At 35.5% G+C, this 14,986-nt stretch overlaps 1 protein-coding gene across 3 annotated transcripts in view; it reads right to left on the bottom strand.

The window, feature by feature from the left end:
- SYTL5 (synaptotagmin like 5) overlaps positions 1-12,347 on the bottom strand; it is a 132,489-nt gene extending 120,142 nt beyond the window's left edge. For all 3 annotated transcript variants that reach the window (XM_037059559.1, XM_037059561.1, XM_037059560.1), the window contains exon 1: positions 12,261-12,347. The gene's annotated coding sequence lies outside the window, so the exon portion shown is untranslated. The remainder of the gene's footprint in view (positions 1-12,260) is intronic.
- Positions 12,348-14,986: the final 2,639 nt, after the last annotated feature.

Genomic DNA, 14,986 nt, shown 5'->3' with positions numbered 1-14,986 from the left:
CTGCAAAGGATTTTAAAATATTAGTGTATATAAGAACCACCTATGAGACTTGTTTAAGAATAGATTCCTGTGGGTCTGACTCAATAGGGCTGGGGAAAAGTCTAGGAATGTTGATGGTAATACTATTAACAGAGATAGAGACTACAAGACAAAAATGGTTAGGTGAATAATATAATTAATTGAAATTTGGACATGTTGAGATCCAGGTGCTTATAAGACAAGCATTAACAAAGATCTGTCCAGATGGGCATTTAGAATGTGGAACCAAACTTTATCAGAGATGGCTACAATAGAGACATTTAATTGGGAATCACTGGTGCCTATGTGGTAGCTAATGCCATGCAAGTAAGATCACATACAGAGTAAAGAGAAGAAGGCCAGAGATAGACCATGAAGGATAACAATATTTAAAGAAGGGACAAAGGAATAAATGAGTTGGTGAAAGAGTGAGACAAGGTAATTAACAGATCAGGAGAAGCAGTTAAGTCTAATACAATGAAAGGTATATCACTCAGAGTCATTGTAGCCCACCATTAAGTTCAGATATCAATGAATCAAATAAACTCCATCACAAATACCTCCATCAGTACCACACTAAACCTAGAATCTCTGGAAAATGCACTATAGCAATACATGCAGCCTAATCCAGTGTTATATCACATTTTCCTTGACCTAACATCCTAGGTTTTTTTTTAAGATCGTATTTATTTATTTTAGAGAGATGGGGAAGGGAGGGAGAAAGGGAGTAAAACATCAATGTATGGTTGCCTCTAGCACACCCCATACTTGAGGATATGGCCTGCAGCCCAGGCATGTGCCCTGACTTGGAATCAAACCAGCGATGCTTTGGTTGGCCTAGGTTTCTAATAATATGCATCAATACATTGTGCAATTATTTTTGTGTATGATGTAATTCCTTCCAGGTCATATGTTGTACTTGTGCCCCTGGAGGATGCTAACATCTGACTGCAGTTATGGGCCTTGTGGTAACAAAAAATTGTTAGGGTGGGTGTTAAGAATAGACAACCTCTTGTATAAAAAGATAGACAGATGATAGATTGATAGATAGACTGAAAAAATCAGCCATTATTTAGGAAATCTAAAGCTGTCATTGACCAAGACCAAAGGAAAGTATATATTGAGATAAATGTCTGAGAGGAAGCTGTACAGTAGAATTTATGGTGCAGAAGATCATTTGAGGCCTGCAGAATTTTGAAGAGTCCTGCATGTTCTAGCATGAGTTTAGTGTTATCCTTTCCCCAGGAGTCAAAATAAGCTCAAAGATGTCAAAGTAGTCCTTTTAAAAAGAGTCTAAGTGTTAAAAAATAGGCAGAAATGTCTTCACGACATATGAACCACATTGTAAGACAGCTTGAATGTTGGTGTAAGAAGATGCAGTATTCTCCCTAGAACTTCATTTAACTGACATTCAATCCCAATTAATCGACCTCTCTATATGGCTTGTAAATGACTTCCAAAGCCTTACTGACATAAACTAGCTGAGAAGACACTGGATCCTTGGTGGAAATCCTCATTGCAAACGTAAGAAGATCTATTTTTAAACTAAACATGATGTCAACCCTCACCTGCTCAGACCTCTCTTCTAGAAGGGGAATTATACACAAATACAGCAAGCCTTGCTGCCCCTCATAAGATTCCTATAAGTCTAATTTGTAATATCATGCCTGCCAAATGCAGCAAGAAACTGTGGACAATAAAATGAAAAATGTTTATGTTCCTCAAAGGTGGCCTTATAACATTGTTTATACCAGGGGATGACAAACTTTTTCTCTTAAGGGCCAGCCAGTAAATATATTATGTCCTTTAGTACAAGAAGCAAAATCATGGCTATTTGGTAGATACTTACATAACGAGAGAGAAAACAAATGTCCACAAATATTTTACTGATAAAATGTAGAATATGATAATGAATGAGTATAGTACTTTTGTAGCACAGATATAAAATGGGATTTTAGAACAAATAATGTTACACTTAATTGAGGTCCAATGTTAGTATTCCTATAATCAAACTGATGATAGTAGAACTAACCCCACCCCTGACCTACTAAATTTGAATCTACATTTTAAAAAAAGCCCCTAGTTCAGAGTACACACTCTGAAGTTTGAGAACATACTAGTGTAGAGTTTCTTAAATACTATCTTGGTTGTATTTCAATCTCTTTAGAGAATACAATGAAAACTAGATCTTAGAAAAGGTTCACAAACCTTTTGAAGTCCATTAAAGAATTCCTATAGGATCTGTGGCCCTGAAGGTAAGACCCCAGGAACTCAATTTGCCCATCCCAAGGCAAAAATGATAAAAAATTAGAATGTGTGATGGTGTTTAACCTGTAAATATACTTAAAATCATAGAATTGTACATTCCAAATGGGTGAATTGTGTGGTACATGCAGTCTATGGCAATAAATGTTTGTTTTTAAAAATCAGGGCTTTTAAAATTTGGGGCAGAGGTGCTGTATTTTTAAAGCTTCCCATATGTTTCCAATGGAGATATCAAGTAGAGAATTGCAAGGACTCCAGGTTTGGGAGATTTTGGAGTCAGGTTTTGGAGTCAGGGAGCTCTGAGTTCATATCCCAGCTTTGCCACTTACTGTGTAACAGAAACTAAGGTACTAACCTCTCTGAACCTCAGTTTCTTTTTGTGTAAGGTGGCAATAACCATACCCACATCATAGGGTTTCTGGGAGGATCAAAAGGAAATGCTAATGTAAGATGCCTAGCACAGTCCCTCTCACACACTCTTTACCCATGTGAAGTGATGGAATTCCCCAGACATCAAATGCACAGCCAAAAAAGAATAATTATATAATTTATGTTATCCAAGTCATAACAAATCACATCTGTTCTTATTATTCATGGTGTATTATATTTTATATTGGATTGCATATTTCCTGCTGCATTACTATATTTGTCATAAATGCTATTTCTTATGACTCATGGCAATAATGACAACAAACATGTAGTATTTATATACAAATGCCAGACACTGTTTTAAGGCCTTGGTTAACATGTATGAACTCACTCAATCCTCACATTAATTCTTTGAGTTAGTTACTATATATGTACTTATATGCATATGTGTGTATATGTATATATAACATAATATAACATACAAGTGTATATGTGTGTTTTTAAAATTCCAGTAATAACTACATTTATTTCCACTTTTGGTGAAAACTAGTTTGTTCTTAACTCCACAAACACACATTCATAAATAATAAACATTGTAAATGTTTGGAAGAACAAATGGTAGAACTGGAGCCATCAGGCCATTTTTAACAATATAGCTTTTTAATTTGGGGTGAGTGTGATGTTCACAGAAAACTATCTAAATATTCACCCTTCCATCCATCCATCCATCCATCCATCCATCCATGCATGCACACAAAATTTTACCTTGGTCAATTTTATGCCCACCAGTCCTGCTTTTGAGTGTGCACCTTTAAAAAATTATTTTAGAGAGGGGAAAAGGGGTGAGAGGGAGAGGAACATCATTGTTTGGTTGCCTCTCATGCATGCCTTGTTGGGGACCTGGGCTGAAACCCAGGCATGTGCCCTGACCGGGAATCAAACCAGTGACCCTTTGGTTCACAGGACAGTGCTCAATCCACTGAACCACACCAGCCAGGGCTGGGCTGAGTATGCACCTTTGTCCATACCAAAGGATGTACAAAGATGGCCATGCAGGTACACCTGAAAAATGAAAGATGAGCTGCAGTGAATGTAGATCCTCTTGTTCCTGAGAAAGGTGGTCAATTCAGAAGTGCTACTCTGATGTGGTTCATGGACTGATGTTGATTCACAAATTCATAGTTACTGTTCTGAGACAAGACATGTACAAAATTGAGGGTACTTAAAAATGTTTATAGGATTTGGCATTAACATGACATAACAATGTAATCAGTGCACTCGTGTCATTGTGAGTTGAATTTTGCAAAAGTATTAGTTTGAGGTGGTTTGATAAACTGAAAACATGAAACTGGTTCTTTACCACATAGAGTTTGGGAACCATACTATGAGGTGATCCTGAATATTTTCTTTTCCTTTTAGTGTTCCTCAGACTAAGTGTTTTTTCTACCAAGAACAAAGCCTTGATATCTGAAAATTGAATTTTATTATAAGACAGTGTAACAGAGAGGATGTAGGATGTGACATCAGAACAGCCTTCCCTAAGAAAGAAAATAAAGGCTTCAGCAGTGGTCAGGGTGTGGAATGGGTAGAAGGAAATGAATTTAGGAAGGGCCTGATGCTACTTGGTGACTGAAAGCATGGCCTCAGGAGATTATCTAGGGAGGGAGAGTTGGAACAGTTGAGGAAATGGGAAGTCCTGAGGGGACCAGTGAACCTAAGAGCCTTGAATAATGATGATGGGTCCAAAGAACACAGAGCCCCTTGACAAAGGTCATAGAAAGGATGCCAACCATTGAACGAACAGAAAAAAGGCCAGATGGGCAACAGCTCCAGAGACATCAGTACGGATTAGATGAGCCTGTGAACCAGGGAGAAGGGTAGAAATTGGAGCAGCAGGAAAAAAAATATTCCAGGGAGACATCTTAAGAAGTTACTTAGCTTGACCAAGGTAACCCTGGCACACAGCAGGAACTCTGATTCAAATCCAGGCTCTGAAATTTGTTATCTGTAGCATCTTGGTTACAAGGAAAGAAGTTGGGTCATGGTAAATCCTCACAAAATTTGAGCAGTTACTATTATTATTAGTGGCAATATTGGACTTACATTCCATGTTTGCTCACCCAGGTTTCAAAGTTTTTCCAATATAATCAATCCATTGTCTGGTGTGGCTCAGTGGATTGAGTTCCAGTCTGCAAACCAAAGGGTCACCAGTTTGATTCCCAGTTAGGGCATATGTCTGGGTAATGGGCCAGGTCCCCAGTGAGGAGGGGGTGTGTGAGAGGCAACCACACATTGAGGTTTCTCTCCCTCTTTTTCTGTTTCCCTTCTCCTCTCTCTGAAAATAAATAAATAAAATATATTTTTAAAAGTTTTTCCAATAGAATTAATCAAATATATGACTGGATTTTATCTTAATTGTTCAGGAGCCTATTCTGCAGATCTTACTCATGTTAATATTTAATTACATTCTATTGTGCTTAAGTATAAAGCCAAACATATAACTATTATAAGAGTAATGAGAGAGTCAAACTGGAATTCACTTGAGAGAAAATCAATAGTTGGTGTGTTGTATATAACTGATTTAGAAACAACTTTCCTGTGCATAGAGCACAAACTCAGAAATAGCCAACAAAGTTAGACTACATCTGTGATTGGTTTGAAGCAGCTTAAATTCTTCCTTTTTGAACATGGGAAATGGAAATAGGATACCCCAGTGTTTTTTGTTGTGGTGGTTTCCCATAGTAAGGACTGTGCTACATTGGGCTGGTCTCTCAATTAGAGAACAATGATTCTTTGTTACAAAATGTGTTTTAATACATACCTAGTTCAGTCAAAACATGCAAATTAATGATACATTTGTTTGTAGACATGGACGTCTTCACTTACCATTATTTGTTGAAATTTGGAAAAAAAATGCCTATTCACATTAGACCCTTAGTACGTTATTAGAAAATGCATCCTTGATATCATACTATTTTTTTAAATAAAACTAATTTCAAAAAATTAATCGCATACAAATTTTACTGTAATTCCATGCCACAAGACTAAAAACTATATATGTCTATATAGTTTTTAGACAGATAGAAAACTGGGAGGATATATGGATTTATCTATACTCTGTACTTGAATTAAATGAATATATTTGATATAATCTCTCTTGGTCTGTGTTTACCAAGTGGGCTGTGGTTGAACTTCCATTTTTACAATCCCAATAAAATATGTTTAGATTTAAAGTCTATTTTTGAACTCTTGAACATCATTATTTGATGGCTTTGTTCCAAGTATAGTTTCTCCACACACAAACACACACACCTCCATCTCAAGTGAAATCTACCACTTCTGTTATAGAATACACTATAATTGCTAAATAATTTTAAAAATTAAATTGTCTACTCTTGAAGATTTTACTTGCTTTAAAATGAAATGTAGCTTAATTGGTTTTTAATTCATTTTCATAATTTCCCTCCAACTCCTGATACTTTCTTGGAAATATTTTCTAACTGCACAACATCAAAATGAATATGCCATTTGAAGTCTCTTTACATGAACCAGACCCTTAAATGAACTGGACATGTTCTTAGTGTAGGAACAAAGTATTTCCTGGCATTTGGTTAGAAAGATTAAATCAAATTAGCCAGAATAAGTTAACTGTTACAAGGACTGAGCACTGCTAAATTAAACTTCAATAAACTTTAAGAGATGATCCTATTCATACTTAGAAATGGATAAGGTTATTAAGGGGTTCAGTGAAGCTAAGTCTGATTTTAATATTTTCATTCAGTGAAGAATAAAATAAAGTAAAAGCTTATTAATTATTTCATAACTGATAATACAGAATGTAAAGAAAAAACCTGACCTGGCTGGTGTAGCTCAGTGGATTGAGTGCGGGCCTGTGAACCAGAGCATCGCAGTTCAATTCCCAGTCAGGGTACATGCCTGGGTTGCAGGCCAGTTCCCAGCAGGGGACACACGAGAGGCAACCATACATTGATATTTCTCTCCCTCTCTCCTTCCCTTCCCCTCTAAAGATAAATAAATAAAATCTTTAAAAATATTTTTTAAAAAAGAAAAAACCTAAGGGAAAGGAACACTTAAATGAAGAAGTTAAAATAGGAAACAAAATGGCAACTCCAAATATTAAGCCTGCACTTTTGAAACATTAGCAAAAACAAAGGTGGAAATTAACACACACTCAAAAGAGTATCCCCATAGTTAGAAGCCACAATTAAGTACAGTGCAAAGTGGCTGCCAATTTTGAGTATAATATACTGTCTAGCATCACTATTTGAGGTCTTTGATCCTCACATACAAAACAATGACTAAGAAAAATTGGATTTTTCTTGTACAGATATTGGAACACTTAGTATAAATCTTATGTAAGAAGTTTTAAATATTATTAAAAATCTATCAAACTTGTAATACCAGTTGTCAAGGAAAACTGGAGCTGCAACATTTAAGAGTGTCTCAGCATTCTAAAACCTGCTCACTTAACCAGAGCCTAGCACACAGAGGTGCTAAGATGTTAAGGCCCAATGTTTGAGAATATGGGCTCTGGTGCTATATGGGTTTGAAACGTGGCTCAATTACCCATGAATAATGCATTATCTATATTATCCTAAGTTTATTCCTTATAAATGAGATTTTATATATATATATATATATATATATATATATATATATATAATATCTATCTCATGAGGTTATTCTGAATATTAAATACGTTCCTATTTAAAACTTTAGAAAAATCCCTGGAGCATTCGAAGTATTATTGTTTGTCCTTTCTTAACAAGAAAAGAAACCCTCATCCAGAACGACCTACTATGTATTAACAAAAATACACATTCAGGGCAATGATCCTATAAATTCAGAAGAATAGAATTTCTAAGGTCCCTTACAGTCCAAACTACTGTAAGACCATATTTGTTCAAGGAAGAGATTTCCAGAATACAGAGGATAATTAAGTTAGTTTCTTAACATTTAGATATTTGGATACTGATATTTTGATTCTACTATATACCTACATATTTAATGTCTCTAAAGAACAAACTACTTACCATTTTTTATTTAACCAAAAAAATCTGTCTGAAAAATCTTTACTCCTACCCCTGGGGCCCCAAATAGTTGCTCAGAATGTCCATGCCTCTTTGATGTGCATTTGCTCAGTTCTGTCCCGTATGAAAGGATCATTTTTGACCTGAACCTTGAGGGATTCAGCCAGGTAGAGGTGTCCACTCTGTGGCTCTGTGTTTCCATCTTTCTTTAGACTGTTTTTTAAAAATATATTTTATTGATTATGCCATTACAGTTGTTCTAATTCCCCTCTTCCATTCCCCTCCACCCTGCACACCCCTCCCCCACCATTTCCCCCTTTTAATTTATGTCCACGTGTCTCAAGTTCTTTAGATTCTATATTTCCCCTACTATTCTTGCCCTCCCCATTGTCTATTTTCTACCTACCATCTATGCTACTTATTTTCTGTACCTTCTCACCCCTTCTCCTCCTCCCACTCCCCGGTTGCTAACCCTCCATATGATCTTCATTTCTATGGTTCCACTCCTGATCTAGCTGTCCTCTTAGTTTGCTTTTGGTTTAGGTTTGGTTGTTAGTAATTGTGAGTTTGCTGTCCTTTCACGGTTCATATTTTTTATCTTCTTTTTCTTATATAAGTCCCTTTAACATTTCATACAATAAGGGCTTGGTGATGATGAACTCCTTAAATTTGATCTTATCTGAGAAGCACTTTATCTGTCCTTCCATTCTAAATGAAAGCTTCTTTGATGGACCAGATCCTCATGAGATGACTCAGTTCTGAGAACTCACTCCCACCCTGTGCCCCCATGCTGCTCCGTTGGTTTCCAGCACAATTTCCACTTATAAAGCACTAATTATGTGACAGGCACTGTTTTTAAGCATTTTTCATGTATTAACCCTTTTAATCCTACAAACTCCTTATGAGTGAAAACTATTATTACCCCCATTTTATAGGTGAGGAAACTCACAGAAAAGCTAAATTTTCCCAGTTTCGCACAGCTGGGAAGTAGGAGAACCAGGATTCAAATTTAGGTAGTCTGTTGGCAAGAGTCCATGCTCTCAACCCCTACACTACATTGCCTGAGCAGTTCAGACCCAGGGCCCTGTTTCCTGCTCCTGAGTTATTCTTCTATTAACAAATTTTACTTTAATATGTATATAGTACTTCACAGTTTTAAATGATTTTACCTCCATAATCTTATTTATTCCTCATGACCACTGTGTGAGGTAAGTTATGTATGAAGAAACTGAGGCTCAAAGAGAGATAAAGCACATGGGTGGCAGTGAATGGTGGAATAACACTATAAATCTGGGTCTGGCTACTGAAGTCTGGGCTCTTGCTAGCACTCACAGGATTCTGTTCCCAGGGTTTTAAAAAGAAGATACCCATGAGTTATGGTATTTCAGATGGAGGTGGGGTCTTACCAAGATCTTGAATTCTAGGTAGCTCTCAAACTGAGGCAGAGAATGAGGAAGTAGAAAATAAAAGGAAAAAAAAACAATAGAGAAGGTACATGGGAAAGCATATATGAAAAAATATGAAAAATTCTCATAAAAAATAAAAGGACTTACTTAGCAGTATTTTTTGTATTGAATGCAAAAAAAATGTTAGAAGCAAAATTGACCTTAAAGTTTCAAATGTGAGAAACTAGGACATCATCAATGTCATTAGCAGAAACATGGATAAAACAGGAAGTGGTTTAACATAAAAGACAGTGAGTTTGTCTATAACCATGATGAATATTGGGTAACACTTGAAAATACAAGTGGGAAAATATATACCAGATGGAAAGATTAGGAAATTGATATCTTGGAGGCATTCTCTTAGAGGTGATGTTTAAAAGTATGGGTTCCCCTGGTCATGTGGCTCCATTGGTTGGAGCATCATCCTGTACACCAAAGGGTTGCAGGTTCAATTTCTGGTCAGGGCACATATCTAGGTTGTGGGTTTGATTCACAGTTAGGGTGCATACGGGGAAGCAACTGATAGACATTTCTCTCTCTCTCCCTTCCTCTCTCATTAAAATCAATAAACATACCCCTAGATGAGAATAAAAATAAAATAAAATAAAATAAATAAATAAAACTATGGGTGGATGAGAAGTCACAGGCAAAGAAAATAAGTAATAGTCTATGGGCCGAATGCTAAAACTTTGTGAGAAACCAACACTTAAGAAAGAGAAAACAACAAGAGGGAAAGTTGTAGAAATGTATTTGAATAGATTAAATAGAATGGTGGATAACACGGAAGAAGAAAACTCAAGAAGTAGGAAGTGATCGTGAATGGCACATAAAGCAAAGAGGTCAAGTAAGATAAGGATTTGGAAAAGTACCCTGCATGGCACTTACCACAATTGAAAATTATTTGGGTAACTTAACATCTTTCCTAACTAAATTGGAGCTACATAAAGGCAGACCTTAACTTAGTGTTTCCCACTGTAACTTCAATGCCTAGCAATTCCCAATATATAGCTGTCACCAAATAAATATTTATTAAGTGGATAAATAAATAAATGAGTACTATAAAACATCCCAATAACAGCACAAGTGACCCTTGGAATTACAGTGTCAATAAAGTGATGAAGGTGATATCATGTCATAGGTGAATTTAAAGAAAGAGGGCTTTTAAAAGAGAGAAAGTGGGTCGTAAGGCAATAGGAACAGGTTTTGTTAGCTTCATCTTAGAGAAGTGTTTTTGCTAAAAGGAGAGAGAAACCAGATCAAGTGAATTTCCTGTCCTGGTACAGTATCTATTTATCAGATTCTGTACCTTTAAGAACTCTACCTGACTTCCAGATGATCTTTCACAATTTAAGGTAGCCACTACAGTTGCCAGCTCTATAAGGGGTGGAAGCAATGGAACCACCTGCTTTATTACTGTTATATTTGGTAAAATAAGATGTCTATGGGCTAGGTATGATGAAAGATGTGCATAAAGCATGATATGGAAAGAGGTCAAAGGCAATGGTGATACTATCCACAGAAAGACAGAACCAGGACAGAAACCAAGTTTCTTCTCTGTTGCAGAGAAGTTAGACTCCTATAAAATCATCAAAAATGTGTTAATGTGTGTGGGTTGGAGAACATGTGAGAGTGACAGCACATACACAAGCAACATATGGGATGCACAAAAACATAGTTACAAATAAATTCCAAACTAGAAAGTATTAAAGACAAATAGCTAAGTGTTTACACATGCTGGCAAAATAGTCATAACATATGCCTTTGTATAATAGAGCTTAGGCAAAACAAACTGCTCATTTTACATATAAAAGTTATATTTCCTTTTCCTTTCCTTAACATACTAAATAATAAGAAAGCAGTTTCAACAAAAATACTAAATGTGCCTCTAGGACACAAAGAGGTATATATAATTATTTTATTATTTAATTCTGTATACCTATTAGAAGACGTTATCAAACTTGAATGAACTGAACGACACCATGCTAATTCTCAAGCTGATTGTGGCAGAGAATTTTAAAAAATAATAAGTATATAGAACAAACATGATTTGACAACAAAAGACATGTTCTCATCTTTTCCCCAGATAATAGTTGCCCATACATAATTGTGTGTGTGTGTGTATGAATATATGGGTCTATTGAAGGATTTCACTAAAGTCCAATTAAATGTCTTCACGTACTTAAGTCATGGAGTATAAGTCTTGTGTTTAAACTGTTGTCTAAACAACTTACAAACAACTTATAAAACAACAAATTAAATACTCAATTCCTGTGCTTAAGAGACATTTTAAGGAGGCTTAGATTTGAGTAGCATTTTTCAATACATTATCATCTTAAGGAGTGTTTTCTGTTCACATTTTTAATGCTTTAAATGAATAACTCTCTTTTTTTCTAAGTATATATTTCAATATATTATGTTAACAATGTATTTTTCAGTTAAATAAAAAAGATATAAATTAAAACAATATATACTAAAGAGAATTTTTTAAAAACCTGATATATATTTCTAATGTATTCACAACATCTCATCTCATTCATACTCACAGCATCTCATCTCATGGTGTTAAAAACACATTTATCTCGAAATTATTCCATAGTTTTCAGACTTCAGCAATCCTTCTACTAAATATATACCCATACTCAATGTTTAAACATATTAAATTCTACTGAATGCAAAAAACAGTGCAACAACACTAAATAAAACATGAGTTGTCTAAGAAATGAAAGAAATTCAGAACAAAAGGACTGCTATCTCATACATAGATGTATGAGAGGATTTTGGCAAAGTGACATGGTACTTCTGCTGTAAACTTGACTTCTATATGTCACTAGGATACATATTTGTTCCTGGAGACAATCATTGTTCAGTGGGATTAGTGCAATGTTTCAATATGTAGATTAAATTAAGTGCTAGTAACAAAATAATATTTCCCTCCTCAAGCCATCAAACCTGTATAAAAGTCCAATGACCAAAATGTCTCTTCTATGTATATTCCTTCCTTTCTCCTTATATTGTAAAAGAAGTATTTCCCAACAGCAAACCCCACCCCTCAAATACACAAAAATACAAAAATCAAGAAATTGGTAGTCACACTGAAGACCCCTATTCTTACCTCAATTTGATGGTTAGAACATTTTTGGAAGCTCAGTTTTCTTTGAGACACTTAAACTGTAGAATGCTGGACTACTTGACCCTCTTGGAGTGCTAGGAGCAAGAACTTGAAAAACCAGTCGCTCGTGTTCCCACAATCTATTTACACATTGAACACACCCAGTAGCACTGAGTAATGTTTATCTGTGGTGGACAGCTTTTCCAAGAAGTAGGCAGTATCTCCATTTTAAAAAAAGGAATCCTTCTGTTGATCAGCAGGGTAAAGGTAATAGCTGTTTCATCCTCTAAACCACATTTAGGAGAATTTTTGTCATAAGATACTTTAAAAATCAATGGTGTAAAGGTGATTCATTCTTTTAATGTTTTATTTCTGAAAAACTATATCTTAAGGGACTTGAGAAAAAATATATCTAATGATAATACATATCCATTCCCATAATGTCCAAAACTTATTAGGTATGAACTATCATTATACCAATATCACAGATGAGCAAACTAAATATTTTGACCACAGTCACACAGTTAGTAAATGGTAGAGCTTTAAGTTAAATCCAGATACTCTGGTATCACAGTCCCCACATTTAACCAAGATGCTGAAATGTTATGACTTTTAAAAGATAATTTCATAGTAGGATGTGACTCCTTAGCTGAACATTAGACAATAAGTACAGTTTTCTTGCTGTTTGTACTATATTGCATCTTAAGGTGGAGTAAGTAAAAGTCTTGGAAGGTTATTTCCCTATGATGATTACTCTTTTATATTATAATAACAACCTTCTTTGTAGCTGCAGTAGCCTTTGGGGTTCTGTGGATTAATTTTTTTTTAAAAAAAAGGTAAGAGTATGAAGAATAGGGGTTAGCTCTTCCTTAAAAGCTTTGCAGAATTCTCCTGTGAAACCATCTGGTCCAGGGCTTTTGTATGATGGGAGTTCTTTGACTACTTCTATTCCAAAATATCCAAGAGGAGGGAAAACTCCCCAACTCTTTTTATGAAGCCAGCATCATCCTAATTCCAAAGCCAGATAGAGACACAACAAAGAAAAAAAAACTACAGGCCAATATCACTGATGAACATAGACACTAAAATCCTCAATAAAATACTGTCAAATCACATCCAATAATACATCAAAAAGATCATACACCACGACCAAGTGGGATTCATCCCAGGGATGCAAGGATGGCTCAATATTCATAAATCAGTAAATGTAATACATTACATAAACAAAAGCAAAGACAAAAACCACGTGGTCATATCAATAGATGTGGAAAAAGCTTTTGATAAGGTATAACACCCATTTATGATAAAGGCACTCAGAAAATTGGGAATAGAGGGAGCATTCCGCAATATAATAAAGGCCATATATGAAAGACCAACAGCCAACATCATACGCAATGTGCAAAAAATTAAAATCTTTTCCACTAAGATCAGGAACAAGACAAGGTTGTCCACTTTCACCACTTCTATTTAATATAGTATTGGAAGCTTTAGCCACAGCAATCAGACAAGAAAAGGAAATAAAAGGCATCCAAATCAGAAAGGAGGAAACAAAACTGGCATTGTTTGCAGATTACATGATAGTGTACATGGAAAATCCTATAAATTCTACCAAAAAACTGTGTGAACTAATATATGAATTTGGCAAAACAGCAGGATACAAAGTCAATATCCAGAAATCAAAGGCATTTTTGCATACCAACAATGAATCAGCAGAAGCAGAAATCAAGAAAAAATCCCATTTGATATAGCAAAAACAAAAATAAAATATCTGGGAATAATCCTAACCAAGGAGGTAAAAGACCTGTATGCAAAAAACTACACAACACTGAAGAAAGGAATCAAGGAAGACACAAACAAATGGAAACATATACCGTGTTCATGGGTTGGAAGAATTAACATCATCAAAATGTCCATACTACCCAAAGCAATTTACAGATTCAATGCAATACCTATTAAAGTACCAATGGCATATTTCACAGACATAGAACAAACACTCCAAAAATTTATATGGAACCATAAAAGACCCCGATTAGCAGCCACAATTTTGAGAAAGGAGAACAAAGTAGGAGGGATCACAATACCTGATATCAAACTGTATTACAAGGCCACTGTAATCAAAACAGCCTGGTACTGGCATAAAAACAGGCACATAGACCAATGGAATAAAACAGAGAGCCCAGAAATAAACCCAATTCTCTACAGTCAATTAATATTTGACAAAGGGGGCAGTAACATAAAATGGAGTAAAGATAGCCTCTTCAACAAATGGTGTTGGGAGAACTGGACAGCTACATGCAAAAAAAATGAAACTCGAGCACCAACTTACACCATACACCAAAATAAATTCAAGGTGCATAAAAGAATTAAATATAAGCCGTGATACCATTAAAATCCTAGAGGAGAGCATTGGCAGGAAAATCTCAGATATTTCATGCAGCAATATTTTTACTGATACGTCCCCTAGAGCAAGGGACATAAAGGAAAGAATAAACAAATGGGATCTCATCAAAATAAAAAGCTTCTGCGCAGCTAAAGAAAACAGTATCAAGATAAAAAGAGAAGCAACAGTTTGGGAAAACATATTTGCCAATGATACCTCAGACAAAGGTTTAATCTCCAAAATATACAAAGAACTCACATGACTCCACTCTAAGAAGATGAGCAACCCAATTAAAAAATGGGCAAAGGACTTGAACAGACACTTCTCCAAGGAGGACATACAGAGGATC

This window comes from Sturnira hondurensis, unplaced genomic scaffold, assembly GCF_014824575.4.
Source record: "Sturnira hondurensis isolate 20B ecotype Veracruz unplaced genomic scaffold, ASM1482457v3 Scaffold0011192, whole genome shotgun sequence".
NCBI classification, from domain to species: domain Eukaryota; kingdom Metazoa; phylum Chordata; class Mammalia; order Chiroptera; family Phyllostomidae; genus Sturnira; species Sturnira hondurensis.
The sequence above is the reverse complement of the archived record's forward strand: the minus strand, read 5'-3'. Positions and strand labels throughout refer to the sequence as shown.